Source organism: Callithrix jacchus, chromosome 13, assembly GCF_049354715.1.
Source record: "Callithrix jacchus isolate 240 chromosome 13, calJac240_pri, whole genome shotgun sequence".
NCBI classification, from domain to species: domain Eukaryota; kingdom Metazoa; phylum Chordata; class Mammalia; order Primates; family Cebidae; genus Callithrix; species Callithrix jacchus.
In genome coordinates, this window is record NC_133514.1 from 65,979,722 (window position 1) to 65,999,632 (window position 19,911).

At 36.8% G+C, this 19,911-nt stretch overlaps 1 protein-coding gene, 1 non-coding gene and 2 pseudogenes across 3 annotated transcripts in view; 1 reads left to right on the forward strand and 3 right to left on the reverse strand.

The window, feature by feature from the left end:
* Positions 1–19,911, reverse strand: part of LOC108588065 (protein lin-28 homolog A pseudogene) — a 53,708-nt pseudogene that overhangs the window by 16,479 nt on the left and 17,318 nt on the right. Inside the window, exon 3 of the transcript XR_013525801.1 lies at positions 15,862–16,020. The product of XR_013525801.1 is annotated as a protein lin-28 homolog A pseudogene (transcript). The remainder of the gene's footprint in view (positions 1–15,861; positions 16,021–19,911) is intronic.
* LOC100399363 (ubiquitin-conjugating enzyme E2 C pseudogene) lies at positions 2,948–6,297 on the reverse strand (annotated as a pseudogene).
* Positions 4,291–4,393, reverse strand: LOC118147091 (small nucleolar RNA U13). Its single transcript, XR_004733256.1, has one exon. It is a non-coding gene; the product is annotated as a small nucleolar RNA U13 (small nucleolar RNA).
* Positions 16,081–19,911, forward strand: part of RBBP8 (RB binding protein 8, endonuclease) — a 116,858-nt gene continuing 113,027 nt past the window's right edge. The window contains exon 1 of the mRNA XM_035270730.3: positions 16,081–16,248. The gene's annotated coding sequence lies outside the window, so the exon portion shown is untranslated. The remainder of the gene's footprint in view (positions 16,249–19,911) is intronic.

A 19,911-nucleotide genomic window follows, 5' to 3' on the forward strand; every position in this document is an offset into this window, starting at 1 on the left:
AGTATATAGCAATAAGTGCCCATATGAGGAGAATGGAGAGATCCAAAATTGACACCCTATCATCAAAATTGAAAGAGCTAGAGGAGCAAGATCAAAAAAACTCAAAACCCAGCAGAAGACAAGAAATTACTAAGATCAGAGCTGAGCTGAAGGAGATTGAGACACGAAAAACCCTTCAAAAAATCAATAAACCCAAGAGCTGGTTTTTTGAAAAGATCAACAAAATAGACAGACCACTAGCCAGATTGATTAAAAATAAAAGAGAGAACAACCAAATAGATGCAATAAAAAATGATAAAGGGGAAATCACCACAGATTCCACAGAAATTCAAACCATCATCAGAGAATATTACAAACAACTCTATGCACATAAACTAGTAAACCTGGAAGAAATGGATAAATTCCTGGACTCCTGTGTCCTCCCAAGCCTAAACCAGGAGGAAGCTGAAACTATGAATAGACCAATAACAAGGGCTGAAGTTGAGGCAGCAATTAAGAGCCTACCTCACAAAAAAAGCCCAGGTCCAGATGGGTTCACAGCCGAATTCTACCAGACACACAAGGAGGAGCTGGTACCATTCCTTCTAAAACTATTTCAAACAATCCAAAAAGAGGGAATCCTTCCCAAATCATTTTATGAGACCAACATCATCCTGATACCAAAACCCGGCAGAGACCCAACGAGAAAAGAAAACTTCAGGCCAATATCCATGATGAACATAGATGCAAAAATCTTCAATAAAATATTGGCAAGCCGATTGCAACAGCAAATCAAAAAACTTATTCATCATGATCAAGTAGGATTCATCCCAGGGATGCAAGGCTGGTTCAACATACGCAAGTCTATCAACGTAATTCACCACATAAACAGAACCAAAAACAAAAACCACATGATTATCTCAATTGACGCAGAGAAGGCATTTGACAAAATTCAACAGCCCTTTATGCTAAAAACCCTCAATAAACTCGGTATCGATGGAACGTATCTCAAAGTAATAAAAGCTATTTATGACAAACCAACAGCCAATATCATACTGAATGGGCAAAAACTGGAAGCATTCCCTTTGAAATCTGGTACTAGACAAGGATGCCCTCTCTCACCACTCCTATTCAATATAGTACTGGAAGTTCTAGCCAGAGCAATCAGGCAAGAAAAAGAAATAAAGGGTATTCAAATAGGAAAGGTGGAAGCCAAATTGTCTCTATTTGCAGATGACATGATAGTATACCTAGAAGACCCCATCGCCTCAGCCCAAAAACTCCTGAAACTGATAAACAACTTCAGCAAAGTCTCAGGATATAAAATCAATGTGCAAAAATCACAAGCATTCCTCTACACCAATAACAGACTTAAAGAAAGCCAAATCAAGAGCGAACTGCCATTCGCAATTGCTACAAAAAGAATAAAATACCTTGGAATACAACTCACAAGGAACGTAAGGGACCTCTTCAAGGAGAACTACAAACCACTGCTCAACGAAATCAGAGAGGACACAAACAGATGGAGAAACATTCCATGTTCATGGTTAGGAAGAATTAATATCGTGAAAATGGCTATACTGCCCAAAGTAATTTACAGAATCAACGCTATCCCCATCAAGCTACCATTGACTTTCTTCACAGAACTGGAAAAAACCACCATGAACTTCATATGGAACCAAAAGAGAGCCCGCATAGCCAAGTCAATTCTAAGCAAAAAGAACACAGCGGGGGGCATCACACTACCGGATTTCAAACTATACTACAAGGCTACAGTAATCAAAACAGCATGGTACTGGTACCAAAACAGAGATATAGACCAATGGAACAAAACAGAGGCACCGGAGGCAACACAACATACATACAACTATACAATCTTTGATAAACCTGACAAAAACAAGCAATGGGGCAAGGATTCCATGTTTAACAAATGGTGTTGGGAAAACTGGCTAGCCATGTGCAGAAAGCAGAAACTGGACCCCTTCCTGACACCTTACACTAAAATTAACTCCAGATGGATTAAAGACTTAAACATAAGACCTGGCACCATAAAAACCCTAGAAGGAAATTTAGGCAAAACTATCCAGGACATAGGAGTAGGCAAGGACTTCATGAACAAAACACCAAGAGCATTGGCAACAAAAGCCAAAATAGACAAATGGGACCTAATCAAACTCCACAGCTTCTGCACGGCAAAAGAAACAGTCACTAGAGTGGATCGGCAACCAACAGAATGGGAAAAAATTTTCGCAGTCTACCCATCTGACAAAGGGCTGATATCCAGAATTTACAAACAACTCAAGCAGATTTACAGGAAAAAAACAAACAAGCCCATTCAAAAGTGGGCAAAGGATATGAACAGATACTTTACGAAAGAAGACATATATGAGGCCAACAATCATATGAAAAAATGCTCATCGTCACTGGTCATCAGAGAGATGCAAATCAAAACCACATTGAGATACCATCTCACGCCAGTTAGAATGGCGATCATTAAAAAATCTGGAGACAACAGATGCTGGAGAGGATGTGGAGAAAAAGGAACACTTTTACACTGTTGGTGGGAGTGTAAATTAGTTCAACCATTGTGGAAGACAGTGTGGCGATTCCTCAAGGCCTTAGAAATAGAAATTCCATTTGACCCAGCAATCCCATTACTGGGTATATATCCAAAAGACTATAAATCGTTCTACTATAAGGACACATGTACACGAATGTTCATTGCAGCACTGTTTACAATAGCAAAGACCTGGAATCAACCCAAATGCCCATTGATAATAGACTGGATTGGAAAAATGTGGCACATATACACCATGGAATATTATGCAGCAATCAGAAATGATGAGTTCGTGTCGTTTGTAGGGACATGGATGAATCTGGAAAACATCATCCTCAGCAAACTGACACAAGAACAGAAAATGAAACACCGCATATTCTCACTCATAGGTGGGTGATGAAAAATGAGAACACATGGACACAGAAAGGGGAGTACTAAACACTGGGGTCTATTGGGGGGAAAAGGGGAGGGCCAGTGGGAGGGGGAGGTGGGGAGGGATAGCCTGGGGAGAAATGCCAAATGTGGGTGAAGGGGAGAAGAAAAGCAAAGCACACTGCCATGTGTGTACCTACGCAACTGTCTTGCATGCTCTGCTCATGTACCCCAAAACCTATAATCCAATAAAAAATTAAAAAAAAAAAAAAAAAAAAGAAATCAAGAAAAAGAGAGACTATCTAAGGGAAAATGAAAAGACAACACAAGGAGAGGTTGGGCAGCCCAAGTCAGGGCTCCTGGCTGGAGACCTGCTTTCAGTACATTTCTTGCAGGTATTTCTTAAAAGCTGGGGAGTTTTTCTAGAGCTCAGCACCATATGCGTTCAAAAGACTATTGATGTTCAGTTCTACTAGCAGGCTGTGGATGTAGAGCAGGATGTTCTTGACATCATACAAGGCGGAACACTTGTCCTTTGGGATGTCCAGACAGGTGTTACACTGGGCATCCACGTTGAGATAGTAGCAGGGTGTGAGGAACTTAACCATGGGCATGTTGTATGGGTAGCCACTAGGGAACTCCAGGAAAGCCTTATATCTCAGATCTTCTGTGCTTCAGGGATGGTCCTACTGATTTCAAAAGGTTGTCTGATGCAGGTAAGGCAGAAATTTATTTGCTGCCAGACATCACCAGGTAGCTCCTGCTGTATCGTGCCGTACCCCCACTTTGTTCAGCTACTTTATGGGCAGCAATGCTGGTGGCAGCTGTGTTGCAGTTTTGGGAGGCCATCCAGGCAGCACTGGCAGGGAGACAGGAACTCAGAGAACATGATTACAACTGCCCACTTTTTAAAAATTTATCTTTTAAAAAATTTATTTATCTTTTTAAATGGTAGATGAAAATGTTTAAGTGGACTAACCAGCTCCTAATGGTCCAATTTCACTGAAAACTGTTTCTAAACAACAAGGATGAACCCCATCAGTCTTATTGTATGAAAAAACCTGATCGGGGCCAAAAGTGAGTGTTCTGAGGTGGATACAAAATCTAACCACTGTTAATCTAATTCTCCCTCCAGGAGATGTGGAATTGAGACCCAATTCTAATCAGCTAAGGCTGCTTGCTTAAACTAATTTGCTTAAGGGAAAACCTCCCCCAACCATAAACACTGTGAAGCAAAAGTAACAAGGGCAAAAATGTATTATTACCTTAACAACAACTACCAGCTGTAGAGGCTGAATTATGTCCTTGCTCCAAAAAGTCTTATGTTGAAGTCCTAGCCATTAGTACCTTAGAATGTAAGTGAATTTAGAGATAGGATCCTTTTTAAAACTTTTTCATGTGCAGACTGGTAACAAGGTCTGAGGGAGGCATACCTCACACAATAGCATAAAAACACAATCATTAGTTTATGAAACACAAAAGGATCTAGGGTCTTTAAAGAGGTAATTAAAGTGAAGTCATTAAGATGGGCCCTAATCCAACGTGACCACTATCCTTACTAAGATGTGGAAATTTGGACACAGATAAATACAGAGGGAAGACAATGTGAAGGCACAGTGAGATCATTTCCATCTACAAAACAAGAAGAAGCCTGGAGTGGATCCTTCCTTCACAGCTCTCAGAAGACAACCCTGCTGATAACCTAATCTCAGACTTTTAACCCTCAAGAACTGTGTGAAAACAAATGTGCTAATTAACCCTAGCAAACTAACATAACCATAAACGGACACATCCTTGTTTGAGAGGCTTGGGATAGAATGTAAGACCTTGAGACCAAGAAGCCACAGAAACAAAACAGATGGTAAAACTACTCTGGATGACACCAGAAAACAAAAACAAAAAAACATCTCTCTTTTCTGTTTCCAGGAAAGAAGAAAAAAAAGTCAGTAAGAAAGTTTGAAGTGTGAGGACTTTTTGGATGAGGGCCAAACGAATTTTCTCAGGAGTACCTAAAAGTATCCCCAACAGGCAATCCTGATTATATTCCTATGATATAAACCCCCAAACCTTCAATAAAATCGATTACCTATGGAAGCAGAAACCCACAGCCAGAGGTGACCATGAGAACATCAACTTGGCATTCCCCCACCCCCTTATCTCACTGCCCTCTCATTCAGAAATTTGCAGAAATCTCACAGGAGCCACCAGAGCCCCATTGAGTATGAAATACGGTTCATGTCAATATTATCTAAATCTCAGAGCACTGGGATATTTTGGCTGACACTTGAATCTGCAAAGAAAGATGTAATAGACTTGCAGATAGATGCAGAAATGAAAGACCAAGTGACCCTACAGAAAGAGACTGAGAGTTATCAGGCTATTTCCTGGTTCTAATTCCTCATTTGGCCAGACTGACTCCCTGCTTTTGAGATACCTACATCACTATATTCCTCTTGGGATAACTTTATAGCCTCAAAATAAATCCTCTTTTTTTATTGTTGCTTAAAGTAGCTCATGTTAGTTTCATTTGTGATTAAAATAATTTTAACTAAAATTTATATAACATACATGAAAGGATATCATAAATAAATAGAATAACCAGACAGTTGCTGGAGGTTTTAATCACACTGGCTGCTGCTATTTCAGGAGGAACATTTGATACCACAACAATACAGTGAATAAAAGTACTGTCTCATTTTTCCAAACTAGTGTCACATAGAATACCTCATTCAATAGTAGGTAGGGGTTAATAAGTATGCCATATGTGTTCTGAGGTCGAATACATTGGAAAATACGAACACAGAATAAATGACTTCTGAGCAGTTGGGGGAGACATTTTTTTTTTTTGGAGACAGAGTCTCACTCTGTCGCGAGACGCCAGGCTAGAGTGCAGTGGCATGAGCTCAGCTCACTGCAACCTCTGCCTCCCAGGTTGAAGCAATGTTCCTGCCTCAGCCTCCCAAGTAGCTGGGACTACAGGTGCGTGCCACCACACCCAGCTAATTTTTGTATTTTTTGGTAGAGACCAAGTTTCACCATGTTGGCCAGGATGATCTTGATCTCTTGACCTCATGATCCGCCCACCTCGGCTATCCAAAGTGCTGGGATTACAGGCATGAGCCACGGCACCCAGCCCTATTTATTTTTATTTTTATATATTCATGGAATATAAGTATGATTTTGCTAGACTGATACATTGTATCATGTAATTTCTTAAACTAATAATTAATGCTTATCAGAATTATCTCAAATAGATCTTTACTCTTGAAGGTATTGCAAACTAGTATTAACAAAAATAAATCATCTCAAATCTCAAAAATGGTGTAATTATAACAGAAAGCCAACTGGGCTTTTCTTTGTCATTTTAAATATTCAAAATAAAACTCAAAATAATTGGTAGAATATTTTAGATATTTCAAAAATATGGAACAAAATTATTGATCAGAAACTCTACTTCAAAATATAACTATTTTATAAAAATTGAGTTTATCTAAAACCATAAAAGTTACAGTTGTTATGTTACATTTGCTTACAATTTTCCTTGAGAATAAGGATTTTGTTACCTCCCCCCCAAAATTAATTACAATACTGAGATATATAAGTCTCCATCAGTCATTCTAATCTTATAAAAATTATTTAAAACACTTACAAATGTGAATGCAGAGCACTATGTTCCACATGCAAGTTTCTTGAGAACTCTTTCTATTTTACACAGAATTCTTCAGCTATATATAACCTTATAAGCCAATCATTTCAACTCCCTCATTTTGAGCAAACTGAAAATCACAATAACGATACCCAAAGTGATAGAATAGAACCATAATACAGACCTCCAGCTCCAAAGTTCTTTAGAAGTTTCTTCTGCATTGGATTAATGGTTTTATCTAGATTTGATTTTTTTTTTTTTTTAAGATGGAGTTTCACTCTTGTTGCCCAGGCTGGAGTGCAATGGCGAGAGCTCGGCTCACTGCAACCTCCACTTCCAGGGTTCAAGCAATTCTCCTGCCTCAGCCTCCCTAGTAGCTGGGATTACAGGGATGCACCACCACACCTGGCTAATTTTGTATTTTTAGTAAGAGACAGGGTTTCACCATGTTGATCAGACTGGTCTTGAACTCCTGACCTCAGGTGATCTGCCTGCCTTGGCCTCCCAAAGTGCTGGAATTACAGGTCTGAGCTGCCATGCCTGGCTGATTTTTTTTTTTTTTTTTTTTCATTAGAAAAAGTGCTTATATCAACCATAATACAAACCTGCTTTTTTTTTTTTTTTCACTCTGTTGCCCAGGCTGGAGTTCAGTGGTACAACACAGCTCATTGCAGCCTTGCCCTTCCAGGCTTAAGCAATCCTCCTGCTTCAGCCTCCCAAGTAGCTGGGACCACAGGCACAGACAACTGCTCCCAGCTTCTTTATGTGTTCTTGATATAAGCCCTTTATCCGATATATCATTTGCAAATATTTTCTCCCAGTCTATGGCTTATCCTTTCATTTCTTAACTATGACTTGAAGATCAGAAGTTCTTAATTTGACAAAGTCAAATCTATGAATTTTGTTCTCTTTTGAATCATTCCTTAGGTGTCACATATAGTATTTGTATGACTCAAGGTTACAAAGCTTTTCTCCTAAAACTTCAGAAGTTTTATATTTTATATTTAAAAACCACTATCTAAGTTAACATTTGTATAAGGCATGGAAGTTCTTTTTTTATGTAAATATCCAACTCTTCCAGCACTATTGCTGAAAAAACTTTTTCTCCTGAATTATTTTTTTACACTTGTTAAAAATGAATTGGTCACATATGTGTGGGTCTATTTCTGAACTCTTTATACACCCTTACTGAAGGTTTATTGTCTATGCCAATAGCATACCATTTTGATTACTTTAGCTTTATGATAAATCTTAAAATCATGTAGTGTAATAAGAGGTGTGCTGAAACTTGGTGTACCCATTTACAAGAGCTGATCTTGTACATCTCTTCTGTACCCTGTGTTCAGTGATAATCACATTAGTAGCTTGAAATCAGCTATGGTATATTTACACCATAAAAATATTTCCAGAGAGCTAGTTGTTAAACACCTATCAGCACAGCACTAAGTATAAATTCTCTAATTTATTCAAAATTGTTCTAACTTGGCATTTCAACATAAATTTTAGAATCAACCTGTCAATTTATACAAAAATGCTAGAATATTTACTAGGACTGCATAAAATTTTAATTTACAGATTAATTTAGGGAAAAAATCCTTTATTTTTTTGAGACACAGTCTCGCTCTGTCATGCCCGAATTAGAGTGCAGTGGTGCGATCTTGGCTAACGGCAACCTCCGCCTCCTGAGTCCAAGCAATTCTCCTGCCTCAGCCTCCAGAGTAGTTTGATTATAAGCACAAGTCACTGCACCCAGCTAATTTTGTATTTTTAGTAGAGATGGGGTTTCGCTATGTTGGCCAGGCTGGTCTCAAACTCCTAACCTCAGGTGATCCACCTGCCTTGGCCTCTCAAAGTACTTGGATTACAGGTGTGAGCCACCACACCCGGCCTACATCTTTTTTTTACAAGGTCTCCTTCTGTTGCCCAGGCTGAAGTACAGTGGCTTGAACACAGCTCACTGCAGCATTGACCTCCTGAGTTCAAGCGATCCCCCCACCTCAGCCTCCCAAAGTGCTAGAATTATAAGGATGAGCTATCATGCCCAGCCAAGAAATTACATCTTAATAATAAAGAGTCTTCCAATCCATGAACCCTGTATCTCTGAGTATTCTTTAATGTCCATTAGCAATATTTTGTAGTTTTTAGTTATAGTTCTCATGTATCTTTTGCAAAATTTATACCAAAATATTTCATAATTTTCGGTACTACTACAATACTATTGTAAATGGTATTGTTTTTCAGATTTTAATTTTAGGTTATTCATTGCTATTATTTATTATTGTTTTTGTGTATTGATACTGTTTACCATGAACTTGCAAAATTCAATTATTAGTTTTAGAATATTTTTTGTAGATGCTACAGAATTTTCTACATAGATACTCATGTTATCTGCAAAGACACTTTTACTTCTTCCTTTCCAGTCTATATGGCCTTTTGATTTTTCTTGCCTTATTTGTTTCAGTCTTTCAGCTGACTATGATGTCAGCTGCAGGTTTTTCTTAGATGCCACTTGTTATAATGAGTGAATTCTCTTCCATTCGTATATAAATATTTTTTATCAGGAAGGCTGTCAAATATTGTTCAAAATTTTTTCATTTATTGAAGTGATCATTGGTTTCAATCTGCTAAAATTTTTAGAATTTTTTAACTATTTCATAAGAAATACAAATATAGAAAATTCTTTTCTTACAATGTCTTTGTTTAATTTTGGTATCAGAGTAATGCTGACCTCATAAAATGAATTGAGAGTTATTTCTTCCTCTTTGATTTTCTGGAAAAGTTTGCATAAAATTGGTGTTATTTCTTTCTGCAATGTTTGTAAGAATTCCAGTGAAACCATTTACCAGTGAAACTCTTGGCTTGGATTTCTTTATGGTTAGGTTAACTACAAATTAAATTTATTTAATAAATAAAAAGCTATTTCTTCTTGGGTTAGTTTTGAGAGTTTGTGTATCTCAAGTAAATGTGTCTATTTCACCTAAGTTGACTATAGTTGCATAAAGTTCATAATATGCCCTTCTTACACTTTTAATCTGTTGCATCTGTATTGATACTGCTTCTTTCATTCCTAATGTTGATAATTTGTGTTTTCTCCCACTAGCCCTAATCCTATCCCCCGCTTTTTTTTCCTGATCAGTGTGGCTAGAGGTTTATCAGTTGTACTGATTCAGTTGAAGAAGCAGCTTTTAGTTGTACTGATTTTCTCTATCTCTGTCTTCAAGTTCATTGATTTCTACTCTAATTTTTCTTATTTTCTTTCTCTTCTTTTCTCGGTTTCTTAAGATAGAAGTTGAGATCATTGATTTGAGATCTTTCTTTTTCCAACATAGATATTTAATGTCTATATTTTATTTAAAACGCATTTAGTGTCATAAATTTCCTTCTAAGTACTGCTGTAGCAATATCCCACAATTTTAATATGTTGAATTTTAATTACCATCTAGCTCAAAATAGTTTCCTGTTTGATTTCATCACTAACCTATGAGTTATTTAGGAATGTGTTGTTTAGTTTACAAATATTTGGGGAATTTCTCAAACATCATTGTGTTATTTTTTTCTAACTTAATCCCACTGTCATCAGAAAACATACTTTGTATTACTTGAGTCTGTTTAAATTTGAGAATTGTTTTATGACCTAAAACATAGCCTAACTTGGTCAATGTCCCATGCACACTTGAGAAGAATGTGTGTTTTGTCATCTTAAAGTGATCTACAAATGTCAATTATATCTAGTAGGTTGATAGTATTAAGCCTTCTCCAATTTTACTGATTTTCTATCTACTTACCCTATCAATTATTGAAAGAGGGGTATTGGAATCTCCAGATATAATAATGGGATCTAGTTATAAATTTTTCCTGTACTTCTTTCCGTTCTATCAGCTTTTGATTCCTGTGTTTTCCATTTATATCATTAGACACATGAATATATACAATTATGTTAGATGCTTTTGATGAATTCACCCCTTTATCATTTTGAAATGATCCTTTTTTCTTAATAATATACTCTGATCTAAAACCTATTTTGTCTGATAGCAATATAAGTATCTTTTGATTAGTGTTGACATCGTAAGTCCTTTTGGTCCTTTTACTTTAATTAATCTATTAGGTTTTTTACATCTAAAATATGTTTATTACAGGCAGCATACTCTTGGGTCTTACATTTTTATCCAATCTGGCAATCTTTGTGATATCACTAAACTTTACCTGGGTTATACCTCTGACTTCCTTTCTACTATCGTATTTTTACTTTCCAATGTCTCTTTTGTGTTCTCAAAAACTTCCACTTTTGGATATCCTTTCTGTTCTTGTTTTACATAATCAGTAACTTGTCTTGTTTCTCTGAACATATTAATATAGTCAATTTAAAATACTATTCTATTCCCTGCATTGACTGTTTTTTCTACGTTTTTATCTGTTGGTTTCTTTTCCTCTCTTTTTCATTTTACAGCTCTCTAATCAGTCACTGATTTATGTTAGGGTGAGGTTAATTGGTAGACTTAACATTAGGGTAGGATTTCTCAACCTTGGCCCTATTGACATTTTGAGCTGAGTAATTATTTTGTGGGACAGGAAGATGAGCTTCTCTGTATATTGCAAGATATTTAGCAGCATCCTTGGCCCCTATACACTAGATGCCAAAAGTACATTGCCCATATCCTTAGTTGTTACAATCAAATATCTCTCCAAACATTGCCAAATGTCTGGGGGTAGGGGGATCAGTCCTAGTTTACAATGCATTAGGGAGATCAGGGTCTTGAGAGTTTCTCAGATAAATTCTCCAGTTTCCTACTTTGTGAGTGAAGAATATAAACCTAGTTACTAATGTTGGAAGCCAACCAGATGAACAAACATAGGTATCTCACCAACTAATACATAGACTCTGACTTAATCTCTCTGGTAGGCAGAAAAATGGCCTCTCAAAGATGTTAACACATCCTAATCCCAGGAACCTATGAAAATATTATGTTACATAGCAAAAGTGAATTTAGCTAACAGGTAGAATCAAGGTTGCTAATCAACTGACCTTAAAAGGGGAGGTTATCCAGCCGGGCGTGGTGGCTCACACCTAGAATCCCAGCACTTTGGGAGGCCGAGGCAGGTGGATCATGAGGTCAAGAGATCGAGACCAACCTGGTCAACAAGGTGAAACCCCGTCTCTACTAAAAAAATACAAAAATTAGCTGGGCATGGTGGTGCGCACCTGTAGTCCCAGCTACTTGGGAGGCTGAGGCAGGAGAATTGCTTGAACCCAGGAGGCAGAGGTTGCGGTGAGCCGAGATCGTGCCATTGCACTCCAGTCTGGGTAACAACAGCGAAACACCATCTAAAAAAAAAAAAAAAAAAGGGAGGTTATCTTGGATTATTCAGTTGGATTTAAATATAGAAGAGGAGGGCAGGATAATCAGGGACAAAATGATATAATGTGAAAAAGCCATTGCTGGCTTGAAGAAGTAAGGGAGCCATGAACCAAGTAATGCAGGTGGCTGAAAGGAACTGGAAAAGGCAAGAAAACAAAATTTCTTTCTAGAGCCTCCATAAAGAAAGGCAACTCTGCTGACACCTTAATTTTAACCAGCTTCTGGGTTGAGATGGGACCTATGGAGTAAACTGTTCCTTAAGCAGATTTTCAATCAATCTTTCCATTCCAACCCACTTTGGACTTCTGACTTCTGGAATTGTAAGATGATAAATTGTGGTTTTTTTTTATCCACTATATTTGGGGTAATTTGTTATAGAAGCAATAGGAAAATAATATAATCACTTTGATTTCAGTATGGTGCTTTACTATGCACTCTCAGCTCTGATTAGTATTCCCAAATCTAGAACAAATCTGAGATAAACTCTTCTACCATAAATCAACAAGTTCTACCTATTTCTGTCAAGGTTAAAGAATCCAGGCTTCTGGGTTGAGATGGGACCTATGGAGTAAACTGTTCCTTAAGCAGATTTTCAATCAATCTTTCCATTCCAACCCACTCTACTCCCTGAGGCTATTTAAGGGTACCTTGTACCTCCAAATCCTGAATTTTTCCAGCATTCTGCAGTAGAGACAAACTTGCTTTTATTATGGGAAGTAGTTAAACTTCCTCCCTATTCTGCTAAGTCACCACTCATTCTCATTCCTCCTTGCAAAAATACACGGATGTCTCGTCTGCTACCTCTCTCAATCTTTTTTATCTTTATTTTTTTTAATATTTTAAAATCTTTTCCAACTTCCTGTTGGTTTGCACTTTTTGATCTTTAAAGGTTCATGCAGTTTTGGCTCTGTACTGTCATTTTATTAGGATTTCAGGAACAGAAATAAACACATTCAACTGCTATGTTTAACTTGTTTTATTTTCAGTTGACATTTTATCAAGCCCTTACTGTGTACTAGATTTTCACATAAACCTTTACATAAATGATTATTTGAATCTTGTAATAACTCTAGGGGGTAGGTACTATTATTTTGCTTCCAATTTTATAAATAGAACTGATGTTTGATTCAGGTGACCATCACACCAGGATAGAAACTACGTCTTTAAGACTCAAAAGCCCATTTGCCTAGTCAATTATGCAATCTTGTTAATTTTTCAATTAATAATTCACAGGTTTTACTCTAGATTAGGGGTCAGCTTACTAGCCAAATCTGGCCTGCTACTTGTTTTGTAAAGTTTTATTAGAGCACATCCACATCCATAGTGTGGAGAAAAGCACACTCAAACTCAAAAGTACTTTTTCTATTCTCTCACACAACAACAAACAATCAACATAGAAGACTTCTGCAACCGTGTAGAGACTTTTCCCTACTAACAAGCAAGCAATGAATTCTGCAGCAGATACCAGGTAGGTATCCTCCAATTTAGTTCTGACACTATCTACCTAGAAATCAAATTCCACAAGTTGAGGGCACAATACCAAAAGACTGCCCCCTACTTCTGATGCCAATTGCAAGTCCTGGGTTATTTTTACCTGTGCTTTTAACTGATTGGTTATGAACTGGGGATCCCAAGACCCCCTCCTTGAGTTTGATTAATTTGCTAGAGCAGCTCACAGAACTAAAGGGAACCATTTATGTTTACCAGTTTACAGTAAAGGATATTGCCATAGGTACAGACTGAAGAGAGTCATGAGGAAGGCATGTGAGAAGGGGTGTAGCGCTTCCATGCCCTCACCAGTGCACCACCCTCCAGGAAGCTCCATGTGTTCAGCTATCTGAAAGCTATTGTGTCCTTTGGGTTTTCATGGGACTTCATTACATAGGCTGATTAAACCACTGGCCATTAGTGATCAATTTAACCTGCAGGTTGTGGGGAGGGGCTGAAAATCCTAAGCCTCTAGTCCTGCCTTGGTCTTTCTGGTGACCAACCCCCATCCTGAAGTTACCTAGGGGTTGCCAGCTGTCAGTCAACTCATTAACATCCAAAGACATCACTTTGGAGAGTCTAGGTACACCAGGAAAAAGGGTAAAAGACCAAACACATATTTCACATCACACCCATTTAAATGACTATTGTCTATGTCTGTTTTTGTGCTATACTGTTACAACTGAATAGTTGAGACAGAGACAATCTGTCCCACAAACTTTATTAGTCTCTGATCCTTGAAGGAAAAATCTGCTGATGCCTGTCGTAGAAAATTACCAAGTTTTGAGTTCATGGTTTCCTCACATACTTGACACTTTTGTTACTGTTATCAAATCAAAGGCATTATTTTTATGGTTCTTTTAACCTTTTGTTAGAAATCTTTGGCCATGGCTTAAAAAGAAAAGTCTCTAAACCAATTTCCCACATGAAGTCTTCCCCATACTTACAGTCATACTCACTCTCATTTCTGAGCTCCCATCTCAATTATTATAATTATAGTATTTAATAGAGTTCGATTCACATAGCTGTTACTAGTTGTGATTCCCCTGATCTAGCAAGTGCTGACTCTGATAAGCATTTATTAAGTACCTTCTAAGTGCCAGTCAGTGTTCTAGACACTAGAGATACAAAAATACAAATGACAACTTTGGGTTCATATGTATTCTTTTTTTTTGAGGCAGAGTCTCACTCTGTCACCTGGAGCACAGTGGCGCAATCTCAGCTCACTGCAACCTCCACCTCCCCGGTTCAAGCAGTTCTCCTGCTTCAACCTCCCTAGTAGCTGGTATTACAGAAGTGCGCCACCATGCCCACCTAATTTTTGTATTTTTAGTAGAAACAGGATTTCATCATGCTGGCAGGATGGTCTCGATCTCCTGAACTCATGATTTGCCCACCTTGGCCTCCCAAAGTGCTGGGATTACAGGCATGCACCACCGCGCCTGGCCCATATGTATTCTTTTTAAGTAGATGTAAAAATAGAAGAGAAACTGAGCATGGAATATGTGCCTATGGTCCCTGCAACAATTGCATCAGAATCACTAGAAGTGCTTGGGCAACATTCCTATTGAATGTTGAAGCAGAATCTGTGGAAGTTAGGCCTAGGAATCTGTGCTCTTAATCAATACTTCAGATGATTCTTAAACACAAAAGTTTCAGAATCACTACATCAGTAGACAGGAAAGACTGCTTCTAAATGTGCAAGTAAATGAGAGAGTAAGAACAAATCTCACATGATCTCTCTTAATACAAACTAATTTCTGTCAAAATGTAATGTTTTGCTGCTCATTTCTTCTTTCCAAAAGCTTACTGGACATGCTTAATCGAGAACTTTGACATTGCTCTTTTTACTAATTTTACTTACATTGTGAACCCTGTACCTGGCACAGTTCTTGAAACATAGTTGATCAATACTTTGTGGTGAACTGTTGAATATCCAAAGCAAAACCTCTTTATGTTTCCCTAGCATGTTTTTCCATTTTAGACTGGAATGGCATGAGGATCATTTGAGAACAAGGAGATAACACACTCAAGCAAATGTTTGTTCAACCTACACCTTGTTTCTCTCCTTCTAGAAATTTTTCCTTCTAACTCTCAAGGCCACTACCCTTTTGGGGAATATCAATCTCTCTCCTCAAGGCTAACTAAGCTAGATCAAGCAAAGCCAAGCAAACTAATGGAAAAGGTCAGACATTACAGGATTCATCTTCATTGTAGGTAATCTGTTTCTAGAGGTTGTAGTTAGCAGAATGCCCTAGAATACATTTTTAAAAGGATTACCTACCTTTGAAGATAACAGACAACTTGCTTATATATGTCTACTACGAGAGGCTTATAACAATGGACTCTTGCTATACCTGACACAGATCTACCCCTCCCACTAGAACTCTGAATTATTTTGCTAGAGGCTACAATATTCTGAGTAGTTTGTTGGGAGTTGACGGGAGGTGGGGATAACTCACCCAGTACGAGCTTAGCAGAGCTGAGCCGCTGCAGCATGTTGGGCTAGCCTTTGATACAGACTGGTTGGACAGGTTCTGGATCTACAGAAGAACCGGTTTTACTGGCCTGTTGTGCCAACATATTCTGGTTTGATTCCATGTTCCACAGACGGTAGAAACCTGCCCAGCCAGTTAAATGAAAGGCATATTAGGTTATCCATTGTACACAGTATATAGCTTAGATGCAGCAGAACTCTTCCACATAGCAGTAGTGTCTAGCAAACTAGGGTGGTCCAGAGAGGTGGTGTCCACTGATTTAATGTTTAAGTTCATAGCTCCAGGGAAAGTGAGCAGTGAAACAATATCTGCTTTTCACCAAGAGCAGAGGTTTTCTAAATAAATTGAAGGGTAAGTATACATTTAAAATTTCTCAGTTTTCTATGCATTTTGGAAAGTTAAATTAAGAAACAATGTTTAAAAAGATAATCAATTTTTAACATAGTAATACCTACATTATACCTTTTCTGTAAAGCTAGATATTATTTTATAACACTTGCATTATGTTCACTGATTTGTTTGCATAAAGGTTATTTGGTATATAATATTCTCTTACTATACTTTTTTGTAAGTTGTGTGTGGCTATAGTCATCTTAAAATCTGGACTGAATAATTTTGCCAAATAAATTTCACATGTTAATGATTTATATTAAGCCATCTACTTCTTCATAATATAATTATTATGTTTTACAGGCTGTTACTATATGGTAACAATTTTATATGGTAAATCTAATTGTGGATAAATAATAATTGCCTTTTTAAGGCCCAAAACAAAAAGTATTGGCCTGCTGGTGATCCTAAGTACATTAGAGGAACAATTCACAGCAAAAATTGAGGAGTGTGAAAAACAAAGATTGTGGAATCTGGTAACTGATTAACTATTGGAGCTCAGAAGCACTTGCTGAGCTGAATAGAAAGGAATGAAGACAGGTTTTGTCATGCCTATTAGGTCTGAAAAACTTTTTAGGTGAAAGAATACTTGGATCTTCCTTTCATTTATATTAAAAATCTTCCTTTTAGCTCTCTTTTTACTTAATCCAGTTCATTTATTTTAGTAGTTTGTATCATGTAAAATGAATGTTACCAATACCATCCTACCCCTTTATTTACTGATATTAGGTTGAATAGAAGCTCATGTATTCTGGGGCATTGAATTTAACATAACAGCTAACATATGATATTATCTGGGAATGTAAAAAAATTTTAACATATTTACACTGAATGCTTTCTTGTCATCTTAATAGGACTTTGCCTTTAACTGAGCAAGCCTGATGCATCCTTTCACTGTCCCTAGGATTCCCACTTTGTCATTATGTTCAAACTCAAAGGCTATAATTTATTTTCTAATGCAAAGGCTATAATAATAGTTTCTTTAGGATGTTGACAAAGAATACATTTAAAAGTGTAAATAAATGTTTGGATGAGATTTCATTTTTTGCAAAGAAAACCCCTGGATGCTTCGTAGTCCTATTTCTTAAGCAGTTCTGCATAGAATTTCTGGTAATATAAGTAAACTGCTGAAAAGCTATGTAAAGTTTTATCTGCAAAAGGAATGTACTGATTCAGCAAACCAATGTTAATTTTACTCAGCATAAATTGTGTTTTGACAAGTTTTTGGTAATATGGATCAAAACTTTCAATTGGTTGAATTTTTCTGAATTTACTACATGAAACCTAGTTTTCAGGTAATATATATAGCAACAGAGCACATTGTTAGTGTTTCTGGGGAATATATTGCATACAGTAATTTTAAAAATTTAAACCATACTGTGTTTAAAACACAGGACTTACTGTTTAAAGATTAATTTGGATTCTAATTTATTTATTGAGCATTTTTAATGTTTATGGTTTTGAAGAAAGCTATTTAGGAACTACATATACTTTTTATATAAAATCCATGGGTAAAATTTCAAGCTTAACTCTATATTTTGGGAGAGGATTCTACAGTTTTCATTTAATGGAATTTTCATTTTCAAATATGTATGAGTCCTATTAAATATTACTTTTATGTATTTTCTACAAATTGAGTCCTTAAAATTTTGATACATTGTGATTTTTTTTTAAACTGAGGATATAAATTTGTCAATCAAATTAGGAGTGTGTACTTTTTTTTTTTTTTTGAGAAGGAGTTTTGTTCTTGCTGCCCAGGCTGGAGTACAATGGCACAATCATGGCTCACTGCAACCTCCACCTCCTGGGTTCAAGAGATTCTCTTGCCTCAGCCTGCCAAGTAGCTGGGATTACAGGTGCCAGGCACAACGCCTGGCTAATTTTTTTGTATTTTTAGCAGGGACAGGGTTTTGCCATGTTGGGCAGGCTGGTCTCGAACTTCTGACCTCAGGTAATCCACCCACCTCGGCTTCCCAAGTGTCTATGTATTTAATACAGACCAACATACCTCAGCACCTAGACAAAACATGTTCCACTCATTTAAAATCTCTTTACTCTTTTAGTAAAGGATGCATTTCTTTTTATTCCTGGCCACACAATTTCACATAACTCTTTGTCAATAATGCTAGCTTTCTTAACAACTGCAACTTCTCTTCTTCCTAAATATCTTCATGTGTTTTCCACTAAAAGTACTTAGAATTGTAACATTTTTTACCTAAGAAGGACACTTAAAGGATAACCAATGAATCCAACACCTTATTTTTGAGTTAAGAAATGAAAAGCCCTAAAATATAGCTAAGTCACTACTATATAATCTAAGGGTGGATCTGGGTCCAGAACATCCAGGTTTCCTGAATACTACCAAGACCAATTATTTTTTCACTACCCTACACTGACTCCTCTGAATACATGAAATCTAATCTAAAAAGATAAAATTGTGTTGCATAGTTGTGTTAATGAGTCTTTGGTGAACTAAGAAATCATTTGTTTTTATATTTTAATCTATGTCACTATTTCCCCAAATATTTTTGGGACGGTGGCTGAACATATGGGTGGCTGAACAATGAAGGTGATTACCACTTCAAACACTAATCTCTTAAAGGCCTCACATTCTTTCATATTTGCCCAACTTGTAAATCCCGCTCTCATTTTCTGACTTAATATTGCTTTAAGCTGTGTCAACTGTCTATTTTTTTAGTATGTATGTATGCATTTTCATATTATTTTAGTCATTCTTATACACTCATAATTTAGGATTTACCTAAGTTAATACAAAATTTGGTTAGAACTGACAGGAAAATTATGTTATGAAGAGAGAAATCACAGGACTCAAAAATCCATCTTAGAGGTGATAGAAGCTGTTATTTAAGGGGTGAGCTTTGCGCACAAGTGCTCAAAACATGTTTTAAACATTTTTAATTTTAGGAATTCCTAGGAAATATGATTATAGAAAGTTTGAGAACCAAAGGTCCAAAAATTTCAATTGTGATTCTCGGTAGTAAATGTTAATTCTCCTAATCACCTTATCTTTTCACAGGTAAAATCTTACCTGGGAAATGCTTCTAAATTTGGTCATTTTAGTTCAGTGCAAGTTGACTCTGAAAAGTAATAACTTTCATTTGTTTCTTAACTTTATAAGAAAAAGGCAGTATACTGAAAAGCATGTGAGCTTTTGAGCCAAATTGGCATGGGTTTGAATAACTCTGCTACAAATTACTTCCCCCTTGGAAATAACTAAACTCTCTGAATTGTTTTTCCTCTATCTGTAAGTTAAGGAAACTAATACCATTCTTTCAGAGTTGTTGGAAGAATTAAATGAGATATCATGTAAAACACTTCACATAGTTCATAGAACATAGCAGGTGCTCAGCAAATGTCAGTATCCTTCGCATTCCTTTTATAGATTACAGTATTATATAGTCTATAAAATACATTTCAACAAATAGCTTCAGTATTTGCTGAAGTATTTCAGTATTTTCTTTCAGTAAAATAAGTCAACTTTAACTTAGAATATGTATGTAATTTTTGTCAGAAAAATAAAAATTAAATCAGCAATCTGGGAAGGCATTAAGATATAATGTTGGAGCTGAGCGCAGTAATTCACACCTGTAATCCCAGCACTTT